The sequence below is a fragment of the Elaeis guineensis genome, chromosome 5 (genome assembly GCF_000442705.2).
Source record: "Elaeis guineensis isolate ETL-2024a chromosome 5, EG11, whole genome shotgun sequence".
NCBI lineage: Eukaryota > Viridiplantae > Streptophyta > Magnoliopsida > Arecales > Arecaceae > Elaeis > Elaeis guineensis.
Genome location: NC_025997.2, coordinates 59,397,571 through 59,417,283, shown reverse-complemented (window position 1 = coordinate 59,417,283; position 19,713 = coordinate 59,397,571).

Genomic DNA, 19,713 nt, shown 5'->3' with positions numbered 1-19,713 from the left:
CAAAATTTTTGCATGCCGTTCAGTCCTTTAAGCCATGAGTCGACTCATGTGGTCGACTCAAAAATAGAAACCTGATTTTCTTACAAAATATACTTCCAAAAATATTAAAATTTTCTTCAATAGATTGCACGTCTTTTGTTCTTACTCTTGAGGCTTCTGAATCAGGTCTTAATAAAATTATGATTTTGCCCCTGAAATGCAATAAGTCTTTTTCCAAGCCAAAATCATTAGTAATCCCCTCAAATGCTTTGTAATCATCAAAATAAATTCAAGGAGCAATAGCTGGAACCGAGAGTTCGAAGTCGAAAGAAGCCAAGCTCCCTAGAGCCTCTTTTACCTTTCATTCTATGTATTCCTTTCTTTTCTTGTTGTGTTTCTTTTTTGGCCTTCAGAGGCTTTATAACGCGCACTTTACTAATGAAATGAAAAGGAATTTTTTTTATTACCTTGTCCGTTCTTGCATTAAGTTATCATTTACCAAGTTTCTTTTATCTTCTGTCTTATTCGATGTCGACGTTGTTTGAAGATTCCTAGTCGTCGTCGTGTTGATTTGCCCTTTTTGTTCGTGACCGAAGATCTTTTCGAGGCCATTCAAGTTTGACGCTTCCTCCCGGTGCTCGAGCTTGGGGGTCCGAACTTCTCATTACTATTGTGATCCAGGTGGTGTTCCCAAGGCCCAGGGGACCAAGGCTAAGGCCAAGGTCCATCATTCATGAGGGCTTCATGGAGGCTCTAGGGCTAATTGGGCCCTAGGTTGAAAGGCTGTGGGCCTTTCAGGTTCTTGAGGTCTAGGTTATGTGGGCCTCAAGAGACCAACTCTTTATGGGCCAGGTCTGGGCCCAGGATAGGTGAGATTAGGTTGAGTCATGGGTGTACATGGGCTTGGGTTAACCTAATCTCCCATAGAGTTGGTCAAGGGAGTTTTGGGTTTGGGTCACTTGACCCTGTGTTTATATATACATGCACTGTATAGGTTTGATTAAGCCAAGGAATATGAAAATACTTTCTCCCAAGTCTCTCTCTCTCTCTTCTCCCTCTCTCTCTAGCTATTCTCCATGCCCTAGGAGTAAGAAACCCTAGGGTTTCTTGCCGTCAGGTCCATAGAAGGCAAGAAAAGCAAGGGAGGTGCTAGGGTTTTGAGCCCCTCCCCCTTTGTGCCACGAATCATATTGCCTCTCTCTCTCTTGCAGCCACCCAAACATTAGGTCCAAGACTTGAAATCTCTTGCTACGAGGTTGGTACAAGTTTCTCTCAGATCTGGAGTTGATCTGAGGTCGTTTGAGGCACGGGTGAGATCTCCATCAACAGATCTACAGGAAAGACTGCAGCAGGACAGATCTACAAGGTCTGGTTCTATCTACCTTCTTCTCTATCTAGAATATCCTGATTTGAGATCTATGAATTGGAAGACCTTGGTCCAGGCTTGATCTGGTTGGGTATCAGATCTTGGATTTTTTAGAGGTGATCTTAGAGGTGTTCTTCATCTATAACGAAAGGCTGATGAAGAAGATAGCAACCAGTCTGATTTCGTCAAGGGCCTTCGATCGAGTCCAGAAGTCTCCAAATTTATTTGTTGCTGGTTCTGCTACACCCAAGGTCCATGGGAGGAGCCAGGATCATGCTCCAATAGTTGGTATCATAGCCACAGTGGTGAGGAAGTGGTTCCAAGCATGAGAAGTTGAAGATCCCAAGTACCAAAAATTTTCAGCAAGATACCATCAAGGTATATTCTACACTTCTTGATTTTATATTGCTTGTTTGGCTTGGATCCAGTCATGGGAAGTAATATGAAGGTTGATTTTGAGAAGTTTGATGGTAAGAAAATTTTTTTCATGTGAAAAATCTGGGTGGAGGATCTTCTGGTGTAAGCAGATCTGGATCAGGCTTTGGATGAGAAGCCTGAGGGAATGACAGATAGACAGTGGGCATCGTTGGAGAAGAAAGCATGCTCGGTGATCAGAGGATATTTGGTGGATGCGGTGTTGTATTCAGTGCTGGAAGAAAAGACCCCAAAGGGCCTTTGGTCGAAGTTGCACACCATGTATATGGGGAAGAATATGTGCAACAAGCTAATACTGAAGAAGAGGTTGTACAGTCTTCAGATGCAGGAGGGATCTGATGTGATTGGCTACATTCAGAGGTTTGACCTGTTGTGCATGGAGTTGATGAATATCGGGGTGAAGCTGGATGAGGAGGATAAGTCCTTGTTGCTTTTGTGTTCGCTGCCAGGATCATATGACTCTTTGGTGACTACACTGCTCTACGGCAAGGAGACTGGAATGTGAGGACATGGTCTCGGTGCTGAGGTCTAATGAGCAAAGAGAAAAGTTGACCAGAGATCGGGCTCCCCAAGAGGGTTTGGCAGTAGGGGAGAGGACAGATAGAGGCAGAGGCAGAAGCAAGTCCAGGGGGCAGTCCAAGTCCAGGAAGGGAAAGAAAGAGATGAAATGCTTCAAGTGCAACGAGTTCGGGCACTTCAAGCGAGAATGTCCACTATGGAAGAGCAAGAAGGAAGAAAGAAGTGGCTCAGAATCAGTGTGTAGTTGCTGGGCAGCAGGTGGAAGATGATCTACTTGTGGTATCAGATGGTCACAGGCATTACACAGAGTAGTGGACACTAGACTCTGCGTGCTCACATCACTACACACCACACAGGTCTTGATTTGCGACATACACCGAGACAGATGAGGGATCAGTGACTCTAGATGACAATCATCCTTGCAAGGTGGTTGGGATAGGGACAGTTAGGGTGAGGATGTTTGATGGGATTGTGAGGATATTGATAAATGTAAAGTACGTCCCGGAGCTGGAAAAGAATCTGGTGTCACTAGGCTACTTGGAGCATAGTGGATACAGCTTCAGCAGTAGGGCTAGAAGCGGAGTACTGAACATCTCCAATGGAGCTATGGTAGTGATGAGAGGCAGAAGGTTGGACAATAACCTCTATCGCATGGAGAGATTTGTGGTAACCGGAGAGTCTGATGCAGCAGCTGCAGCACAGGACCAGCAGGGGGCTTACAGGATGTGGCACTACCGCCTAGGACACATGGGTGACAAGGGGCTGAGGGAGTTGAGCAAGAGGACTCATCTCTGATCTGGAGGATGGTGCTACAGGAGAGATCTGTGAGCCTTTCCAGATGGGAAAGCAGAGGAGAGTTCAGTTCAACATCAGTACAACCCGCAGTGTAGCTCCTCTGGAGTTAGTACACACAGATGTGTTGGGACCAGCCCCAGTTTCAGCTAGGAATGGGGCCAGATACTTCATGACCCTGATTGATGATTTTTCAAGGAAACTCTGGATTTACTTCATGAGAGAGAATTCTAAGGTCTTCACCAAGTTCAAAATCTGGAGAGCTGAGGTGGAGAAGGAGCAGGGGAGGAGCGTGAAGTGTCTGAGGTCAGACAATGGCGGGGAGTACACCAGCAGAGAGTTCCAGGACTACTGTGAGGAGTGTGGGATCAAGAGATACTTTTCAGTTAAGGAGACTCCACAGCAGAATGGGGTGGCTGAGAAGATGAACAGAACACTTCTGAAAAAGGCATGATGTATGAGGCTGCAGGTAGGGCTTCCAAAGACGTTCTGGGTTGACACAGTTGACGCAGCGGGTTACTTGGTCAATCAGTCACCTCACACCAAGTTGGATGGCAAGCTTCCAGAGGAGGTGTGGTCTGGGAGGACAGTTGGGCTGGGCCATCTACGGGTATTTGGGTGCACGGCCTATGTGCACATTGGAGCTGGTGAGCGAAGCAAGCTAGACGCCAGATCATGCAAGACAGTGTTTCTAGGCTATCCACGAGGAGTTAAGGGATACAGGCTGTGGGATCCCTTGGAAAAAAAGGTCATCATTAGTTGGGATGTGACTTTTGATGAGGAGTCAATCCTACAGAGGCGAGCAGGCATGGAGGAGCAGCAGGAGGAGGTCCAGTAGGGTGCTGCTGGACAGCTTACCTCTTTGATTTTGCCTCTTGCAGGTACTATGGGAGGACATGACATTCAGGTGGAGAACCTACCTAAGGTGTCTCCACAGGTGGAGAGGACTCGGATGGATGATCGAGGCGAAGAGGTCCAGCAAGAGCGAGTTGGACTGAGGATTGATATCGGTGTTACCCTACACAAGCCCAAGAGGACCATCAGGCAATCGGACCGATATGGCTTCGAGGAGATGCTATCATATGCCCTGGTGACAGCAAATGGAGACCCATATACATATCAGGAGGCTATTAAGAGCCAGGGCAGAGAGCGGTGGGTCCAGGCGATGTTCAAAGAGATGCAGTCTCTCCACCAGAACCAGACGTGGCGATTGGTGCAGTTGCCACAGGAGAAGAGGCCCATTGGCTGCAAATGGGTCTACAGTCGCAAGGAAGGGCCTTCAGAGCTGGGAGGTATCAAATTCAAGGCGAGGTTAGTGGCCAAGGGATACTCCCAGAAGGAAGGCATCGACTTCAGTGAGGTCTTCTCTCCCGTCTTCAGACATACTTCCATCAGAGTGTTGCTGAGTATTGTAGCAGCTCAGGATTTAGAGCTGGAGCAGATGGATGTCAAGACGGCGTTCCTCCATGGGCATTTGGAGGAGAGGATTTACATGGAGCAGCCATCTGATTTCAGGGATCCAAGTTCAGAGGGAAAGGTTTGTTTGTTGCAGAAGTCACTGTACGGGCTGAAGCAGTCGCCGAGGCAATGGTACAAGCGGTTTGACTCTTATGTGCGCAGCATTGGACTTTTCATGTGTGAGTTTGATCCCTGTGTTTATGTTTAGTCTCTTGAGGATGGTTCTAGGGTGTTCCTACTCTTGTATGTGGATGACATGCTTATAGCATGCAAGAGTAGGAAGGTTGTGCAGGATCTGAAGGCATCCTTATCTCGGGAGTTTGAGATGAAGGATTTGGGCCCTGCAAGGAAGATCCTAGGCATGGAGATTTTCAGAGACCGAGCCCAGAGGGTGCTGCATCATCTCAAGGGGGCTACATATAGAATATCTTAGAGAGGTTCGGGATGAAGGGAGCAAAACCGGTGGAGCTGCCACTTGCCGGTCACTTCAGACTCTCGAAGACCATGGTGCTACAGACTGAGGTGGAGGCTCAGGAGATGGAGATGGTTCCTTATGCTTCAGGAGTTAGGAGCTTGATGTATGCGATGGTCTGTTGTAGGCCAGACATCGCTCATGTAGTGAGTCAGGTTAGCAGATTCATGGCACAGCCTGGTAGGGAGCACTGGAGAGCTCTGAAGTGGATATTCAGATACCTGGCGGGTTCAGTTGGAATTGGCATCTGCTATGAACAGCGAGGAGGTGCAGTGGGATACTCTGACATGTCCAGGGAGGCTCAGGGGCTGATTGGTGGTTATGTAGATGCAGACTTTGGTGGAGATGTGGATACCCGGAGGTCTACGACAGGCTTCATCTTTAGCCTATATGGAGGTCCTATTTTTTAGAGATCGAGTCTGCAGCCTATCACGGCCCTATCCACTACAGAGGCAAAGTACATCAGGCTAACAGAAGTAGCTAAGGAGGCAATTTGGCTGAAGGGTTTGTTGATAGAGATGGGCCTTACTCAGGAGGCCATTAGAGTGCACTGTGACAGCCAGAGTGCACTTCTATTAGCACAGAACTCAGTCTATCATGCAAGGACAAAGCACATCGATATTTGGTATCATCGGATCAGGGAAATTATGGAAGATGGTGACGTAGAGATGGTAAAGGTACACACCAAGGAGAACCCAGTTGATGCACTTACGAAGGTACTTCCATGGGACAGCTTTCAGAGATGTGTTGAGTTGATTCAGCTGATGGACGAGTCGAGCTGGTTGAGGCCTTGGGACACCAAGGTGGAGATTGTTGTGATCCAGGTGGTGTGCCCAAGGCCCAGGGGACCAAGGCTAAGGCCAAGGTCCATCATTCATGAGGGCATCATGGAGGCTCTTGGGCTAGTTAGGCCCTAGGTTGAAAGGTTGTGGGCCTTTCGGATTCTTGAGGTCTAGGTTATGTGGGCCTCAAGGGACCAACTCTTTATAGGCCAGGTCTGGACCCAGGATAGGTGAGATTAGGTCGAGTCATGGGTGTACATGAGCTTGGGTTAACCTAATCTCCCATAGAGTTGGTCAAGGGAGTTTTGGGTTTGGGTCACTTGACCCTGTGTTTATATATACATGCACTGTATAGGTTTGATTAAGCCAAGGAATACGAAAACTCTTTCTCCCAAGTCTCTCTCTCTCTTCTCCCTCTCTCTCTAGCTATTCTCCATGCCCCAGGAGCAAGAAACCCTAGGGTTTCTTGCTGCCATGTCCATAGAAGGCAAGAAAAGCAGGGGAGGCGCTAAGGTTTTGAGCCCCTCCCCCTTTGTGCTGCAAACCATATTGCCTCTCTCTCTCTTGCAGCTATCCAAACATTAGGTCTAGAACTTAGAATCTCTTTCTACGAGGTTGGTATAAGTTTCTCTCAGATCTGGAGTTGATCTGAGGTCGTTTGAGGCACGGGTGAGATCTCTATCAACAGATCTACAGGAAAGGCTGCAGCAGGATAGATCTATAAGGTCTGGTTCTATCTACCTTCTTTCCTATCTAGAATGCCCCAATTTGTGATCTATAAATTGAAAGACCTTGATCTAGGTCTGATCTGGTTGGATACCAGATCTTGGATTTTTTAGGGGTGATCTTAGAGGCATTCTTCATCTGGAACAAAAGGCTGATGAAGAAGACAGCAACCAGGCTGATTTCGTCAAGGGCCTTCGATCGAGTCCAGAAGTCTCCAAATTTGTTCGTTGCTGGTTCTGCTGCACCCAAGATCCATGGGAGGAGCCAAGATCATACTCCAATAGTTATCTTGAGGAAGTCTATTTTCTCCGGCCAGTGTTGGATTCCCCATTAGAGATTGAGGGTTTTTAATAAGAGTCTCCTTCCTCGTTGAGACGAGGTCCCTTGCGTCATTGATGTAGTTTATTTTTTTCTTATCTCTGGTATGGCTCGTCGCTTTCTCTTTTTCTCTCTCTTTTTTTTTTTTATGTTTGGGTGAGGGTTTTTTCACTGCTCCTAACGGGATTGTAGGGGTGTAGAAGAGTCGTTGAGGGGGCTCTTCCCCTCATCTGGTCTTAAACGATCATATCTTCATTTGTGTCAGTACGAGGTCCTCCTTCTATTTCTGACACAGTCAATTTTAGCTCATGTTAGGATGAAGTTTTTCTCCTGTTCCTAACAGGGCTGTGGGGGCGCATAAGGGCTGTTGCAAGGGTCTCTCCCCCCATCCGGTCTCTAAATAATCGGGCCTTCGACTTTGCTCATGTTAGGATGAGGTTCTCCTCCTGTTCCTAATATGGCTGTGGGGGTGCATAAAGGCCGTTGCAAGGGCCTCTCCCCCCATTCGATCTCTAAATAATCGGGCCTTCGACTTTGCTCATGTTAGGACGAGGTTCTCCTTCTGTTCCTAACATGACTGTAGGGGCGCATAAGAGCCGTTGCTGGGCCTCTCCTCCCATCTGATCTCTAAATAATCGGGCCTTCGACTTTGTTCATGTTAGGATGAGGTTCTCCTCCTATTCCTAACATGGCTGTGGGGGCACATAAGGATCGTTGTAAGGGCCTCTCCCCCCATCCGGTCTCTAAATAATCGGGCCTTCAACTTTACTTATGTTAGGATGAGGTTCTCCTCCTGTTCTTAACATGGCTATGGGGGTGCATAAGGGCCATTGCAAGGGCCTCTCTCCCCATCCGGTCTCTAAATAATCGGGCCTTCGACTTTGCTCATGTTAGGACGAGGTTCTCCTCCTATTCCTAACATGGCTGTAGGGGCACATAAGAGCCGTTGCGAGGGTCTCTCTCCCCATCCGGTCTCTAAATAATCAGGCCTTCAACTTTGCTCATGTTAGGACGAGGTTCTTCTCCTATTCCTAACATGACTGTGGGGGTGCATAAGGGCCGTTGCGAGAGCCTCTCCCCCCATTCGGTCTCTAAATAATCGGGCCTTCGTTTGTGTCGAGACAAGGTCCTCCTTTTGTTCCTGACATGCTTAATTTCGGTTGTCTGAAGGAGCTACTCCCTGTCGTTACAAGCTCATGCCAAAAGAAAAGATATGCAAATATGAAACTTTTATTTAAGGCAAAGTTATTGGTAATACACTCATAGATTTTTTGAGTCCCATGGTCGTGGAAGGTCTGCTCCCCATCGGGGTCCTCCAGAGATGGTGTTGATGATCCCGATTAGAGGCCGATCTTCAGGCTGTTATTCTCTCCTTGGCGGCTCTGGCTGTGGTAGGGCCCTCGGCCGATCTTTCCTACCCTTAGGCTGGCGTCGGATGAATCTGTCGAGCCAATCTCGTTTGATGAGCTCCTCGATCTCATCTCGGAGTTGAATGCAGTCCTCCATGTTGTGGCCGTGGTCACGATGATTGAGGTAGAACTAGTTAGGGTTGCGCTTCTCGAGGTGTGTGTGCATCCTTTCCGACCTTGCCAGCTGCTCCCTGACCTCCATCAGCACTTGGGCTTTTGGAGCATTGAGAGTGACGTAGCTGTGAACCTTCTTGGGGGAGAGCTCCGTCGAACTCTGCGGTCTGGGCTTCTCTACCTATGAGCCCAGGGAGGAGTGCAGACACGCTTGTATCCCGGGGGAGTTCGAGAACATGGCCGAGCTTCACTCGGCCTTTTTTCAACTGCAGGCTTGCTGGAGTGACCCGCCTGTCGCTCCTTCGTGGCCTCCTCGTCCTTCAGCTTGAAGGCTTTCTCTGCTCGGGCATAGCCTTCGGTCCGAGCCAGCAGATCAGCAAAGTCCCTGGGGTTCTTCTTTTCCAAGGAAAACAGAAGATCATTCTTTTGAAGACCGCCCTTCAGGATGGCCATTGCAACTGACTGGTCCAAGTTTCGAACCTCCAATGCGGCGGCGTTAAAATGGTTGACATAAGTTTGGATGGATTCTTCCTCCTTCTGCTTGATGTTGATGAGGGACTCCAAATCTCTCCAGGGATGCCGGTTGCTGACAAAATGAGCAACAAACTGATGGCTCATTTGATCAAAGGAGAAGATAGTACCCGACTTCAGTATCGAGTATCAATTTCTTGCTGCTCCCTTCAAGGTAGATGGGAAAGCTCAGCACAGGATGGCGTCTGGCATGCCATGGAGCAGCATCATTGTCCGGAAGGCCTCCAGGTGGTCGACCGGATCTGAGGTCCCATTGTAGCTCTCAAATTGGGGGAGCTTGAAGTTTTGCGGGATTGGTTCCTGCATAATCATTTGAGAGAAAGAAGGATCAGTACAAATATCCTCACCATAAGCAGGGGGAGCATGGCGGAGCTCCTCGATCCGTCGGTTCATCTCTTGGAACCTTTGATCCAGGAGATCCTCTCGACTGTGGGTCTCGAGGGTCTTCTAGTAGAACGGAGGTAGGGACCCTCCAGGGGTGAAATCATGATCAGACGGAGGGCTCTCCGCCTTCTGCTTCCCTTTTTTAGGAAAGACAGGGCAACTGGCCCAAGTGGCCCAAGTGGCCCTTTTGGAACTCCGACGATGTTCTTTCCAGCTGCATAGATGCCTGCGGCTGCTGTGGCTGCTGCTGCATGGCTTGCACTACTTCGGTGAGGCCCCTAACCTACTGAACCAGTAAGTCAAACTGCTCCATGTCGACTGTCGTTGTCAGAGGAGGAGGAGCCTAGAAAACTAGAGACGAGGTCAGAGCTTGCGGATCTCGTTGAGATCTGACCGCAGAGGTCATGGATCGCCTAGTGGATGCCTTTCGGGGAGGCATCAGGTGAAGATCTAGCAGGAGAAGAAGGAGAAGATGTTGAAGAGAAGAAGATGATCGAAGACAGTCCTGTTGAGTACTCCTTTAAGAACAAGGATCTTGCGAAGATACAGCCCCTTCCTCTAGCACCAATTCTGTTGGTGTAGAATTTTATCGATGTCGGAGAAGCTGGAGTCGAGGGGATCACATCCGCCGTCGAGACCTGCAAGGATAGTCTAAATCGGAGTTTGAGGTGCTCCGACAAGATCCTCCGACGCTCAAGTCAGTACTCTGCCTCAACAGAAATGGAGCACTCGATTGGGATTTTAGCAGAGTTTCAAGATAGAATTTAGAGCCTAGAGAAGAACGTATCTGGGGGTCTCTTTTATAGATGGGAGAGCGTAACTGATTGATAGCGACGTCCGTAACTGCCTGGTAGTGAGTCGTTCGGGGCCACGCGGAGTTTGTTACAGAGAGTAGTGGCGCCAGTGGGCCATTCAGGGCCACATGGAGTTTGTTATGAAGAGTGGAGTGGTGTCCGTTGTCGTGACTTGCTAGAGAATGGTGGGGCCACGTAAAATCTATTACAGAGGGTGGAGTGGGGTAGTGTCCATTGTTGTGACTTGCCAGAGAGTTCGGACCTAGTGGTTGAAGCTCGACTAGGATGTCTGATGGAGCGAAATGGTTCTTTGTCTCAGCAATCTAAGAGAAGCTCGAATATTTTTGAGGTTGTTGACGAGTCCACTATTGTTGGGTGCCTTGGGCACTGATGCTACAAGCGGGAGTCATCTGCTGTAGAAGCTCGAAAGGGGACTTTCTGTTGGTGAAGTCCGGTAGGAGTCTGATTGCCAGAGAAGTCCGTCTAGAATTTGCCTGATGTGGAAGCTCGTCTGAAGATTGTCCATCGGAGAGGTCCAGTTTCATGAGGAATCTGGCAGGGGGTCGTCCGACAGTGGAGTTCGGATGGCGTTGTGGAGGTTCGTCCGCTGGAGGAGTCTTGAGGACATTGTGGAAGGATGAACGTTGGAGGAGTCTGGTATTCAATTCTGTTGTAGAAGTTCGAATGGAGTCCGGCTTTTGTAAGAGTCTGGGTGAAGTCCATTTATTGTTGAAGCTCGGACGAAGATCGATTGCCGTGGAAGCTCGGGTGGAGACTTCTTATTGTAGAAGTCCTGCTGCTGGAGAAGCTCGATTATTGACGAAGTTCGAAAGAAGTTCAGAGTAGAGACCCGACTGGTGGAGCCCGTTCGTTGTAGAAGTTCGGCTGGGACCTGGCTCTTGTAGGAGCTCGGATGAAATTCGGAAGGCGGTCGACTGCCGTAGAAACTTGGATGGAGTCTGGTTATCGTAGAAGTCCTGCTATTGGAGAAGCTCAAACATTGATGAAATTTGAAAGAAGTTTGGAGTAAAGTCATTCGTGGCAGGAAGAAGTCTGGAAGAGATTCAAAGGGTAGCCGATCACTATAGAAAGTCGGCTGATAACGAAGCCCGAAGAGCATTTGGAGCAGTCCGGTAGATGAATGGGGGAGCTCTTTATCGGAGAAGTCCAGATGATATTATGGAAGCTCGGACAGCTGAGGGAGTTCAGAAAGACATCGCACAAGGTCAGAAGCCGGAAGAGCCCATGGAGGGTCGGCCTTTTACGAACTTCGGCTGGGGGTATTTTATACCCAACAGAATTCTAATGTCAAAAGATGTTTCTCTAGTGGGGGTTGTGCGTATGGTCCTTAGATCTGAGACCACTATGGTATCTTGTGCATATGAAACCATAGTTTTGCTTCATACTCATTCATGACTTAGTCATGTACGGGGTGTTCTGGATATGGTGGATTATGTATGTAGGTTATGAGTAGGTCAACATGAAATTGATCACTCCTAGTAAAAGGAGATCGCATCCTACTTGTTCTAATTGAGAGATGATTCAAGAAGAGTTTGATCAAAGTAGAATAAAAATTAAAAAATATTTTTAATATTTTATTAATCAAATTATCATCTTATGATCGAGAGAAATATGAATATGAAATTAATTTTGACTTGGTTCCATATCCATAATCATATTCGGGATGCTAGATGATCGAATGATTGAATTGCATGATAACTCACCACTGAAGGGTATTTTTGATATTTTTATCAAAAAAATTTATATCTTTTAGATAGGCATGATGCATTGCTAGATAACAATCATGTCTTGTAGATTTTTATGAATTAAAGAGTTTAATTTATGAGCCAATTAGGAAGGGTTCTAATTTGACAACTTGGATATGCATCGGTTTGATCTAATTCGATTAGATGGACTCTAATCAATTTGGGTCAACATAAATTCAGATCTATTACTAGCTAGATGTAGAACTAAAAGGGTCACACACATTAAAAAATCAGTAAAATATTTTATTTGATTTAATTATGGGATATTGGATCCAGATTGGGTGCCTAATTGACAAGCTAGCACTTGTTGGCTAACCCATGCTCCTAACCTAATCTATCTGGGTTTGAAACCTTGCCAATAAATCAACAAAATTAAGTGAGACTTAATTTGGTTAGTTTCTATTTTAATCAGTCTTAATTAGAAATCTTTTCATAATTTTAACATCATTTATCAAGAGTCCCAAGTTGGTAGGACTCTTGGTGTAAGGCACCACATCGTTTGGTGCAAGAATTGTGTGCATATAAGTATTCCTTCTCCAAATAGATTTTAGTCTAAATTTCTATGCCATTTTAATCCTTATTTGATGAGGTTCAACTCCTAATTTTATGAAATTTTAATATGATTAAAATCTATGGCTTATGGGGTGTGGAAATCAGGTCATGCATTTGGGTTTTAGCGCATGAAGACTTGTTACATGTGGGAGGATTGGAGTCCTTCTTATGGAAGGATCTAATCCCAATTTTTGATGCCAATTAACTTCTCTCCTTTATCTTGTTGCATGCCATTTTTGAAGAATATTAATGGGATTGAAATACCAAATTGGCATGGAGATAAAGTGGATAATGTTTGGCGCATGGGTATGGCGCACGACACTTAATTTTGGCATGTAGATGGGATAAGAGTCCTTCTGCATGTTCATCACCTTTTTGAGATAAGGATTAGAGGGCCAAGATTTAATCCACACCTTTGGTTGAGTGATTTGATCAAGTCAAAATACATTTGGAGGGCCAAGATGGGGTCTTGGTGGCGCCAATTCTAGAAGGCTAAAAACTTCTTCATGACTTTTCACGTATCAATTCTCTCCTGAGGTTTTAAATTAAATCCAAGGCCTTAATCTGATTCAAACAATTATAAGGGAGTCTGGTTATTGAAAAGAAGTTATACGATGCTTAAACGTCGTATAGATTCATAACACGTAACAATGATCTTTCTAATTAAAGGACGTATTTGATATGTTAATAATCAGATTCAAGGCTTTTACGAATAGACATATTAGTATCTATTCGTATGTTATAAATATCCCCCATTTGGTTCGGATAAAAATCAATCAAAAGTTCGATAAAGTTTCTTCCTTCCCTTATTAAGACAAGGTCTTGTAGTTTTAAGACAAGGGGTCTTCTTTAAGATAAGGTCTTAGACTTCAAGATAAGGAGTCTTCCATTAGGACAAAGGGTTTAGGAATATCTTTTTGAAAGGCTAAGAGAGGAGTTTAGGCCATTTAAGAGAGAATTGGTGAAGGAGTGCTGGGAATTGGTTCTAGCAAGGCAAGATAGTTCTTGGGAGGAGAATTTGATAAGGCAAGGTTCTGTCAGAGCATTTTCTTGATCCTAATTTCATGTGGATTACCTATTGGAGGCCGAACATTTGGGCGCTTCGTGAAAAAGAAAGAATACCGATTTTTTTCATTCTTCACCGACCTAAGGTTTCATATCTAAACCTCACTTATAGGCATATATGTTTGATTGAATACACCAGGGGACATCCTAGGCTTTTGATTTTTGGATTTATTGGATTTCATAAAATTTTAAAATTCAGTCTTTCATTGTGTGACCCAAAATCCAATGGTGGTATCAGAGCCTCCTTCGATCGATTCAATCAGATGTGATATTTGTTGATGATCAGATTTTGTTATTCATCATTCTGTAAGGTTACCCTGGCATAGTGGTCAATGTCCGCTATATGAGAGATGGTTGTCCTAGAATGATGAAGTAACAAATATTATGTTTGAACATAATGTTTTATAATTGATCGATCATATGCTATAGTCATGAGATGGTTATGTAGTACATATATTGAAGGAACCAGATCTAGGGTTTCACGGTTAGCTCTTGAAACTTTTTCAAGATCAGACAGCAGAAGACTAAAATAAATCAAAATTTATTTTATAAAATTAGAGAATTCCTAGATCTAAGATCCTATTACATGATTATTACATGGCATTAAATTCAAAATTAAAATATAAAGAGCAAGAACTATATGTTGATCATATCAATATATTTCTATACCACATTAATGTATGTAAAATATAATAAATCAGTTCTATTACCTTGCAAGTTAGATGTTCTAACTTTGTTGATTCGGGCTTGAGAATGATGTTGTGAGCTACATAGGCATTTGGCCTCTAGGAGTCATCCACATGAGCCCACAAATCATGATCAGAAGTTCTAGTCCAGGAAATCAGCACAGTATGCTAGTACTGTGCTGATCCTTCTTCGATGGTCGATCAGATGCCTTCTTCTTCTTAATTTGGACTCTATCAAAGATGAGAAGTAGAAGAAGGAGTTTTATATGTAAGACACTCTTAGAAAACTCACAGATGGAGGAAGGGAAGAGGTGAACTCAGTAACGCTAGAAGAAGACCCTCTTCTTCTTCTCTTTGCTCTCACCTGGACATCTAGTTTTGTGTCTTTTATATCTCCACACCCCAATACTCTTTCTTTATTATTTTCACATGCCCCAAAGGTCTCTCAATTCTCTATAATTTAAAAAAATTTCAAGAATAAATTCATTTTAAATAATGAGATATGAAGAATCTTTATCTAGGTCAAATACCTAGTCAAGAAAAATCCAAACAGGGCAAGACAAGTGGTGCCCAACTCTTGGGCACCCCTTCCTTCTTTCTCTACCATAGATCACCAGTAAAAGGTGCACAATATGTTCCATAAAAGCTACTAAAATCTCAAAAAAAATCTGGATAAAATCAGTGCCATAAGGAAAGAGTTTTGATTTCCTAAAATTCTATCTCATAGAATTTGAAATCCAAACTAATTCCTACTTTGACTTGGTCCACAACCACATTCCATGTAAGAGAGAAAGAGTAAAAATCTTTGGGTGTGTGTGAAGGCCTGGAAGAGAAGGTTTTGTCACACAAAATAAAAGAGAGTGCACGTGGGGGGCTAAGGTGGCGCAAGGTGGAATCCTAGTCTTACTAGGGTTCAATCTATGACTTATTCAAATTTGGTTTCTCAAACCAAATCAAACCAAAATCAAATCAACCCAATTAAAATAGATCTTAACCCAATTAAGAATCTAATTTAATCAGATTAAATTAAATTTAAATCTAATTTAATTTTTTAATCGAATTAGAAATTAGGTTGATCCAATCCTAATTGAACTAGGACTAGTTTTTCCTTGCACTTGGCTTATCCAATAAACCAATTGAACTTGATCCAATCAAGTCCAAATCAAATATAATTAAATAATATTCAATTAGACTTAATTTTAACCCATTGGATTTATCAAATTAAGCTAACTAGCAATCGAATTGCTAATCGATCCTCCTGCAATACTTGCACTAGGTTAAATGTCAATCGTATTGATCGTTTAACCCTAGAACGATTCTTAATCGTTGATCAACCATCCGATCGGATCGTGAACTCTAATGTGTATGACCTCATAGGTCTGAACCTAAGCTAGTAGCACAGGAATAAATTTTTGTATCAATCAAAGTGACCATCTAGGTCGAATGTGTAGAACAACATCCTTAGAACCCATGCGGATATAGTTTCCATATAATTCATGCCTTTGACCAAAATACTCATAGGATACCTCAGAGTTCCACTGTCAACTCTGATCAGATTGTCCACATTATATTTTAAAATATCAAATCCATCTGATGGATTATCCTAGCCAAAGTTTTGCTAAATTGAAATACAACGACTCATTCTTCTCCAACTCTTGGAGTGGTCAATCCCATCTTGATGATACTCCGACTTCGCAAGTACTTGATTGTGCCCAGAAGCCTTCTGTTACTAAATTAGAAATTTAGTTAGTCCAGTACTAAAGCACAGTGAGTTGCTTGCAAGTCACTGAGGCGATCTCAAGTCTAAGGGACACTTATACCTATATCCCATCAGAGACATTCTTGACAGCAAAATGCTCTAGAGTTGGTCACGTTCAATGATGATGTACCCTTACATCTCACCTGTATGCCATACTAGTGTCTCCACACTCCTTGGTTAAGAGGATAACCAATCCATATGGCCTACAGTGACCTATGCACGATAGAAGCTATCGTCCTTATTAACAACCTATCATTTGGTCGTGAACAATTTTAAGGACTAATCGATAAATCCTCTCTTTATCGAATCTAAATAGTCTTAAGGACTTCATCACAATAATGGAGTTCATTAGAAGATGAAAACTTATGATGAAAATGTCAAAAATATATTTTATTTATTAACAAATCAATTACAATACAAGGTTGCTCAACCATCAACAGGTTGATGATTAGCTTTCGGGACATATTTTTCAATAACTCTCACTTGTCCTAAAGCCACTCGGCATAGTATCTAATACCCATCTTCGACTTATGGTTATTGAACTCCTTCATCGCCAGGGCTTTAGTGAAGGGGTCGGTCAGGTTCTCCTTTCCGTCGATCTTCTGAAGATCGTGGATCGAGAAGACGAGAAGATCGATGTCACCTCGATCCACGATCTTTCAGACCAGGTGGAAGTGGTGCAAAATATGCTTCATCCATCGGTGTGCTTTGGGTTCCTTTGCCTGAGCAATGGTACCAGTGCTGTCGCAGTAGCGCAGGATCGGACCATTGACAGAGGGTGCTACTTCGAGCTTGGTGATGAATTTCTTCAGCCACATAGCTTCCTTCGCAACATCCAATGCTGCGATGTACTCTACCTCACAAACAAAGTTTGCCACAGTATGCTGCTTGAAACTCTTCCAGCAGATGGTTCCACCATTCAGAGTAAAGATATAACCCAACACGCTTCTACTGTCATCATGGTCAGATTGAAAGCTGAAGTCTGTGAACCTCATAAGTTTCAGATCTGACTCACCATAAACCAACCATTCATCTTTAGTATTTCTCAAATACTTAAGGATGACTTTAACCACTTTTCAGTAGTTTTCTCCAGGATCAGATTGGTATCTACTCACTACTCCTAGTGAGTATGCCACATTTAGCCTTGTACATATCATGGCGTACATGATAGATCCCACGGTCGAAGTATATGGGACTCTACTCATATGCTTTCTCTCTTTAGGAGTTGTCGGACAATCCTTCTTAGAGAGAGAAATTTCATGGCCTATCGATAGATAGCCCTTCTTGAAATTCTCTATGCTAAACCTCTTCAGCACAGTGTCTATGTACGTGGACTGGGATAACCCAAGCATCCTATTAGATCTATCCTTATAGATCTTCATCCCTAGGATGTAGGATGCTTCACCCAAGTCCTTCATGGAGAACTGCGATGACAACCAAACTTTTATTCCCTATAGTGTGGGGATGTCATTTCTGATTAAGAGAATATCATCCACGTACAAGACAAGAAATACCACAACCGGACCATTTGCCCATTTATAGATGCAGGGCTCTTCTCCATTCTTAACGAAGCCATACGTTTTGATCACCTTATCAAAATGTATGTTCCAACTCCAGGAAGCTTACTTCAATCCATAAATAGATCTCTGAAGCTTGCACACCTTGGACTCATCTGTGGATGTAAACTCCTCAGGTTGTATCATATATACCTCTTCGGTCAGCTCTCCATTCAGAAAAACTATCTTTACATCCATCTGCCAGATCTCATAATTCAGATGGGCAGCTATTGCAAGCATTATTCAAATGGATTTGAGTATTGCCACAAGGGAGAACGTCTCGTTATAGTCAATACCATAATATTGATGATACCCTTAGGCAAACATACGGGCTTTATAGGTCTCCACCTTTTCATCTGCATTCCTCTTCCTTTTGAAGACCCATTTACACTCAATGGGTTTAACCCCTTCAGGTGGGTCAACCAATGTCCATACATCGTTGGCCTTCATGGACTTCATTTCGGATTTCATAGCTTTAAGCCATTTTTTGGAATCAAATCTTTGCATTGCATCCATATAGGTGATCGGATCCTCATCATTCTTATCAAGTTCGATGGGATCACCATTTCGGACCAAGAAACTATAGTATCTATCTAGCTGATGTGGTACTCTACCGGATCGTCTTAATGGTGCAGGTATATTAGGCTCCAGATCTGATCTAATCATTTTTGACTCAGGTTCAGCTATTGGTGTCGGTCCTTCTACCTGTTGAACTTCATCAAGTTCAACCTTAGAGGCAACGGTTCCTTCATCAAGAAACTTTTTTTCTAAAAAAGTTGCCTTAAGGCTGACGAACACCTTTTGTTCATTAGCATAGTAGAAAAAATATTCTTTGATCTCTTTGGGGTACCCTATGAATGTGCATTTGTCAGACCTAGGTCCAAGTTTATCTATAACTAACTGTTTGATAAAGGTCGGACACCCCCAGACCCTAAGGTGTGAATGTGCTGGCTTATGCCTTGTCCATATCTCATATGGAGTCTTAATTACAGACTTGAAATCCTATTTAATAGATAACAGGCCGATTCGAGTGCATATCCCCAGAAAGATATCGACAAGTTGGCAAAACCCATCATGGATCGGACCATGTCTAATAGAATCCAATTTCTCCTTTCAGACACACAATTATGCTGTGGTGTTTCAGGAGGAGTTCATTGGGAGAGAATCCCATTCTCTCCTAGATATATGAAAAACTCACTAGAAAGGTATTCCCCTCCTCGATCAGACCGAAGAGTTTTATACTCTTCCCAGTTTGTTTTTCTACTTCACTTTGAAATTGTTTAAATATTTCAAATGAATCCAACTTATATTTTATCAGATAGACATATCCATATCAGGATAGATCATCTGTGAAAGTGATGAAGTAGAAATATCCAACTCTAGCACTTGTGCTCATTGAAGGAAAAAACCGCCTTTTTTCTTGTAGGATCTTCCAGATTTCATCAAATCTTGGGCAGAATAATTTAAAAAAAATTTATCCTATATTTATTTTAGATCTAATTTTATTATTTGATATTAATTCTAAAATAAATCTAAAAATATAAGCAAATATAAAATATCTCAAGGGTAATCTGATTACCCTGTAGACGATCGCAGCAAGCCTGAGGTTCTGATTTAGCCACGCAATTGCCTGGCCTCTACCAGTATCCACTCAGGTAGGACCTGGATCATCTTCTCCTTGTGAATCTTTGCTCTAAAAATCAAAACTAAATCTGATTAGGAAGATCTTCAAAAGTCTTCCTGAAGTTGAAACAGCAGCTTGTCGAAGAACTCCTGCAGCCTTCCTGTTCAAAGCGTCACCACACCTTGATCTTGCATCAGATGGATGCCCAACTCCTTGGGCATGAAGAGGGGAGGGAGAACTTCAGATGGGATGTGGAGAATAGGAAAGGGGGTGGCATCTTTGATGGGTTTGGCACAATCACTTAAACCCTAGGTACAGACAGGGTTTATATAGACCCTGCTGCGCTGCGCAGTGCCACAACATTCGACCAATAAAAAAATTCCAATAAATTTGAAAAAATTTTGATTGATGGAGTGATATCATCTGATCATATCAAATAAGAACCCAAGCCTCTCTACAAGAGTTGGCACCAACATTGGATAAGCACAATCATGTTGGTGCCAAAGAGTCCATGTTGATCAAGACAACTTCTATCCTTATCCACTTGGGGCGCCCTCTTTATCCAATTGGGCTCACACCATAATTTGATTATGGCACCTAATTTGATGCTGATTTGGCATGTGGAC